At 37.4% G+C, this 7,034-nt stretch overlaps 1 pseudogene; it reads left to right on the top strand.

The window, feature by feature from the left end:
• The first annotated feature begins 5,494 nt into the window (after positions 1 to 5,494).
• Positions 5,495 to 6,261, top strand: LOC143854751 (tubulin beta-1 chain pseudogene; annotated as a pseudogene).
• Positions 6,262 to 7,034: the final 773 nt, after the last annotated feature.

Genomic DNA, 7,034 nt, shown 5'->3' with positions numbered 1-7,034 from the left:
AAAGGTGAAATTCAAGACATTGTGCTTCCATCCCAATGTAGATCTCTATGGCAGTGTTTGCTGGGACATTCTTCAAGTAAATGCCCATTCCTATTTCAGTTCTTGTTGACTTGTTTTTTTTTTAAATCTATGCCGGTATACACCCCCTTTTCCTCTTTCATATCCCAATTTGAATAAAAACTTGTATTTGATCTTAAAACATTGTTTATGCTTTGGCCATCTACAAAACAACACATATTTTATCTTTGCTTTCTTTTTATACCAATCAAAGTCGGAAGGAGGAACTCCATATTTTGTTTTTGGAATTGCAGGATAAAATGACAATATACAAGACTAAATCTTCCGGCCCTTCTTTTATTTATTTTCTTCCTTAAGTTTTACTTTATTGTTTATGGTTTGAGATCCAGTCATCATGATGCTAAATTTTTTATGTATGAGTATTGGCCTCAGCTATTTGAGGGCACCCTTGTAGGATGACAGTAGGTCTGCCAGTCTCTGCTTGTTTTGTATGTAAGCTAGACTAGCAGTCACGACCTTGCCAATGATACAAGGGCATCTTCTACCACTCCTCTTTAGATTATTATAGGTTGTAGGAAATTAAAGTTGTTGTTACGTTCCATTGGAGATGAAGACGATGGAGATAGAGATAGAGAAGAGAAAAACGAGTGAATGAGGTGAGTCTCACCCCACGCACTGTTTTTATTGATATATGTGTGTGTATGTGTATACATGGGAAAAGACAGAACTGCCCCTATAAAGAGGGGGAGGGGGGGTGCGCACTTACACAGCCTTATTCAACAGTTATGGATTTTGACAATGGTTTTTCGAACTCGTGCAATTTTTTTCTTCGTAACTACTTAATAAGGCCTTTTCTTATGCTTGTGGTACATGTAAATTGTGGTCATTTGAATTTATGGCATTTTAGTTTTATGTAACTTTTTGATGCCTATGTTTAATCTATGTTGAATCATTATTGGTTCTATTATAATTCAGGGTTTCATAGTTATTGCTTGCTTATTTTACGTTTCAGTGAGAACTGAAGAATTATAAGAAAATTTCTATTAAAAAAGCCGTGTTATCAACACTTTTGGATGAGAACCATACTCATGTTTTACCCATATTGGGTACTGGTATCTGTGTCATGCATGTTCATTATAAGAAGCTCTATTTCCTTGTTAGAGTTAAGAAAAGAAAATGTTTGAGATGGTAGACATAAAAATGCGTTTATTTAGTAGTTGATAAAACAATATTTTATGCTGCAATGGATTTGCTTTTAGAGTTCTAGCATGTAAAACCATCAATTGTCTTCAGCATTTTTCATGAAGGAAATGCTCAAGATTGGTGAATAGTAATAGTTAATGTCAATTATGAGAAGTCTCACTGTTGTTGGTATGAAATTGGTTCATACTTGTCAATTATTGACATCTCAGGTATACAAAAATTATAGTATTTAATATATAGGCTTGTTGAGTATTGTCTCCTTCGTCCTATACATTAGTATTAAATTGGTTCTTACTTACCAATAGTTGATGTTTCTATTATATGAAAAATTATACTCATATATGTGTTTGTTGAGTATTGACTCTTTCGTCCTACATTCGCTTTGTTGTCATAACTTCTCTCTCTAAATTTCAAATTACTCCTGTCATTGAAATTCAGTACTAGTTATATCTGTGTCAGACCGCTCTTCCGATGATATCCATTGGATGGGCATCTGCTTTTGCTTCTCCTCCTCTGTTGGCATTGTCAATAATTGCTGGTAGTGAAACTGTGACACTTGCAACTTAGACGTGACAATTCATTGCTTCAGAGAAAAACAATTAGGCTGCACACTTTTTAAAGCTTTCAGAAGCCCCCTGACACACCTAACAAGTCATCCTCTGTTCCTAATGACAGGTATCTTAAGTTATTCATTGTTTAACAATATGTTTTCAGATTAGTTCACACAATTCTGCATTCGATTTTAATTTTCTGTTGAAGGCTTCAGGGTGTGCTGCTTACTTCACTTATGCAGGTTTTCTGGAAGTTGGATATTATGGAAAGTTCTGTGAGAATGAGAAGATGTTTGAGAAGGAACTACGAACGATCTGACTATTTGGCTGCTGCTGCTAATTCTGGAGATCATCTACTGCAACTTAAACATCACTTGTCATACAAATGACCCTGAGGGTTTTTGAACTACTTCTATTCTGATGGCAGAAACAATCTCAAGGGACGAAGGGAATGAAGAAGATAAGTAGACAAAACCTGATAATTATGAGGGTGAAACACATGATACGGAATAGTCAGGAAAATCAGCTAGTGCCGAGTGAACCTTTGCCTGGCCCAATAGATTTTACAGAATCTGAAGGTGCAAATGACAGGAATTTTGTTCAAAATGCATCAGTAGTAGCCCCTTGGTTGATGCCAAGTGAATTTGATGAAAGAATTTTTCTTTAACTTTCCTCATTGATGGTCTGGCCATTGAGGATTATACGAGCAATCTTTCAAGTAAGTGCACTACTTAAAGTTTTTTCTAATGGGAAATTCTTCTATTATTCGTGCATTGAATACTTTGTGCTTCATCTGTTTCTCTTAGCCTTAGTGTTTTAAGGGTACTTCGGCCCAAAATTCTTTGCAGTTGTGACATCAATAGCTATGTCATATATAATGTGATGGGGAACTAAGAAAATTTCAAATTTTAAAAGTTCTAACATACTTCCATGTATTCGTTTTGTTGAGAAACAGTCTGAACCAAATAAGCTCAGAAGTAGTGATAATGGTCCACTATACTATAGTCCCACACTAGATTGCAAAACCATATTATTTGTTCATCCATCCTATTCTAAAAGCCTAAATCATGTAATTTCATCAACCATCTTCCTTTGTAATTCCTACTGTATCCTACCACGTCTAACTCTCACTGCCCTAGATTTCCAAGTTCAATCATAAAAATCATCTCATGCGTCCGCTGTGTATGCCCATTTTCGTCTTTTCATCCGTTGAACTACCCCCCCCCCCCCCGAAGACACAACACGTATTGCTCGGTTCTCCTCCAGCATCACACCTGTCGATCGAACCGCCTAAATTACCCGTGAAGAAGAAGCACACTTGTTGCTCATTTTCAGTCAAGCACCCCACCTGTTAATCGAAATCGAACCCTCCATCCATCGTCAAAATGGTTTTCCCCTGGAGCAGAGGCAAGCTTACGTCAAACGAGAGAGAGAGAGAGAGAGAGAGAGAGAGAGAGAGAGAGAGAGACTATTTTATTTTGCATCTGTTCCTCTGTTTCTCACATAGAGACCTTGATTAGGGGTTTGTTCTTCGTCTCTTCTCAGATAATTTTCCTTTGCATTATTAAAATTGTGTTATGAAATCTCAGGATTTTTTAGTTTCTTGTTGGCAGGTAGAGAAATTTTCTGGGGTTTTGGGTGTCTTGAAGGTTTTCTGAACTTTTTCTCGTGTTTTTTCAAGGATGGTAGTTTTTTGTATGATTTGAGATGGGGACTTGAAGAGATGGATGGTAGAGAGTCTTCATTAGCTCCTGTTACTCAAAGCAGGTTGGGCTTCTTAGATCATTTTTTCCCTACTCGTTTTGACACTTCACAAACTTTTTTGTTCCAGTGGTGCAGGTCGGTGTTCATCCCTCTCAAATCAATTAAACCCCATTGCTAATTTCTTGTGCCAGACAACATAAAACCCTTCATATTTATACAGGGTTTTTTTTCCTTATGTAGTTAGGGACTTAGGGTTTCTGTTTGGATATCTATGTTTTATCCTTTGATTTGTTTCTTTAACATTTTTGGTTCGTTTTGGATACAGTGGTTGAGCCATACATTGACACTCTCTGTGTTCATCAGCTGGGGAGAAGGCCAATGAGTGCATGGTTCTGGATAACGAGGCCCTCTATGATATAATTTACATGTTTGTACGCCCTGTCATCATATAATTTCTCCTGCTTCAGAACTCTCAAGCTGGTAGCTGTAAGTGTGCCACATATGCTTCAAATACTTACATAAATATCATTTTAATGGGCCTTGTTTAGAGTATTATGTGGATTTTTATGAATTTTTTCTTTGGTCTTCGATATTTCTATGAGTGTTTTTTTCTTAGTTTATAAAAATGGGTTACTTTTATTTATAGTCACTGTAACTACACTGTTTATTAAGTAATGATTTAAACGATTTTTGTTATCTTTCAGTAAGATGGATTTTTATATTCATGTTTCTAACAAAGTGAGATGATGTTGTATTATATATTTAAATTGCACTTGTTGGGAAAGCTCATGTTCGGATTATGGCAGCTATCACTTTCGGCTTGAGTGGAAGCTCCTGTTGGGAAAATAAGACGAGGAGTACCATCTATAGTATAAGACAACTTTTTTTTTTTGCTGGAACTGAAAAGCAAGTTGTTAAACCAGCATGAAGAAGTATCCTCAATAATTTATTTTGCTTGGTTATTGCTCCAGTGCATTACATGGGGTTGTTTATTTCTTACTAGGGTATTTTATGTGGACTTGGATTTTGGTAATCTGTATTTCTGGCTGTCTGGAAAACCCATTAATTTTGAAAAAGCCATTGTTTAATTTTTCATATGATGTGCTTATTAGAAGTAAAATGACTACCATATAATTTTCTCGGATTGTCGTCCATGAAATGCCCTCTTTTCCAAGCGGGTACTCAAATCTAAAAGTGACATTTCCCCATGTAATATGTAGATTCAAGTGGTTTTGTAATCAGAATTTGAAAGGGACGGGCCTTCTACTGGCATGTTTCTCTGGAACTTGATATCTTTGGACTAAATGAATATGTGGCAGCAGACTGACCAAGCAGTAAGTAGGTCAACACAATGCACATGGTTTATTGGACGATGATGCTAAAAGGTGTATATTAAACAACATAATTTACGCCCCATGACAATTCTTAGATATAAAGTAAAGTATTTACATACTTGATTTCTTTATGAGTTAAGTGTGCTTCTTTATGAGATTTAAGACTTTTCTTTATGAGGTTTAGGACGACGCCACGTATCAGGCTGGATAATAGAATTGGCAGTGACATCCCTACCCAAAATATGGATTAAATTGCCTCCTGCCCTAATAGAAATGCTAAAACTCGTGTTGATTATATTTACAGTTCTACTTGATCTCTTCTGCTTGCTAAAGCCATGGGTAAAGAAACTTAGCATTTGATATGCTAATCCAAAGTTTATTTTCGGAGGATTTCAAACTTTCACTATAAGCTTCTGTTCTATCTTAAGCTCGAATACTCAGTTGATGACATGAAGATTGGCCTTCGATACACAACTGATCTAAGTTGCTTGTCCTGGACAGTGGAGGAAAAATCACATAAGCTGTTAATGTAATTGGCTGCCCTTCATATGTGTTTTAAGTCTAGGATCACTGAAGTTCGTATTCTCATTTAATGCTTTCTCATTGGACATGTTTCTTTTCTATAATGACAACCTATTTACTGAATTTTCTCTCGGTGATCTAAACTAATTGATCTCTGCAACAATGAGTGGTGTTACTTGCTGCCTGAGGTTCCCTAGTCGGTTGAACTCCGACCTTCGAAAGCTTGTAGCAAACCTGATCCCATTCCTCCGTCTTCACTTCTTCATGGTTGGTTTTGCCCCTCTAACCTCAGGGGTGTCTCAGCAGTACCTCCCTCTGTCCCTGACCTAACCCAGCGAATGTAGGATTCAAAGAACATGATGTATGCAAATGACCCCTTCCATGGCTGCTATTTGATTGCCTCTGCCATGTTCAGAAGCAAGATGAGCACCAAGTAGATGAGCAGATCATGATCAACGTGCAGAACAAGAACTGAAGTTCGTTGAAGGTCAATGGATCCCCAACAATGTGAAGTCAAGTTTATGCGACATCCCCCCTCGGGGGCTGCCCATGGCTTCAACTTTTATTGGAAACTCAATCCAGGAGATGTTACCGACTGACACAGAGTGTCAGACCAGTTTACTGTCATGTTTAGACAGAAATCTTTCTTCTATTGGTACACTGGAGGGGGGATGGACGAGATGGAATTTTTGGAGGCTGAAAGCAACATAAACGATCTGGTGTCGGAATGTCAGCGATACCAGGATGAGACAGCATTCAGCCTCATGAACTATCCGGTGTCAGAATATCAGCGGTGTGAGGATGCGATAGCCGAAGACGAAGGTGATTATGAAGATGAGGCAGAAGAAGGGCTCAAGAGATGTGAGGTCTTTGAAAAAGGGATGAAATTGGTGGTAATGCTGATATGTGAGAATGAAGCTGCTCTATGAATGCTGATGCTTTGATATATCCTCTTATCCCAACTTGAAAGTTTGGATGGTTGTGGGAGGAGATGGGGCTTTAGGTAGGGGTAATGCATTCTGGCTCTTTATAGAGCTTTGTTAGTTGATGCTTGGAGATAGATCAAAGATATCTGAGAAATGTTGATGTTGACTTTGAGAGCCAATATATGCTTACTACAAATAAAACAATAAGAAACTAAAGTGGCATTTATGAACATGTAGAATTGATGGAGAGAAACACATAGGGGGTCGATTTACGATATTTGGTGGTCGATTTATCACTTCCCTATATATATGGTTACTGTTAATGGGTACATTGTGCGTAGTCTTTTGTTCTTGGAGAGAGTAAGTTCATTGGTCATATACGTCATTGATATCACAATGGATAATTAAGAAACGATGTGAAAAAAATGGTGATGAAGGTCACAAAATTCATTTGTAAAAAAAAGTTCTGTAAAAAGGTTTCTGATTCTTCTACAATGGGTAGTACTTTAGGAATATTGCAAAATTTATAGTCCTTAATAGGAAAAGGTGGATTGCATGATCAATAAGTCAAAGTTGGGTTGGGTCGGATTGAGATTTTTCTAAAATGTGAATTGGAATCAACCCGATCCCAAGGATTTTGTGCGGTGTCCACCCGAAAAATTTCTCGAAAATACGTAGGTGATAGGGCATCTCTATGGGGCCAAGGATTTTGTAAGTTGTCCACCAAGGATAGAAGCTTATTGTCTCATGGAACATTCTACCTTACTAAGGTTCCC

The sequence above is a fragment of the Tasmannia lanceolata genome, unplaced genomic scaffold, assembly GCF_043159265.1.
Source record: "Tasmannia lanceolata isolate RefF3 unplaced genomic scaffold, GAP_Taslan_0.1 ptg000020l, whole genome shotgun sequence".
NCBI classification, from domain to species: domain Eukaryota; kingdom Viridiplantae; phylum Streptophyta; class Magnoliopsida; order Canellales; family Winteraceae; genus Tasmannia; species Tasmannia lanceolata.
This window is presented reverse-complemented; position numbering and strand designations above follow the sequence as displayed.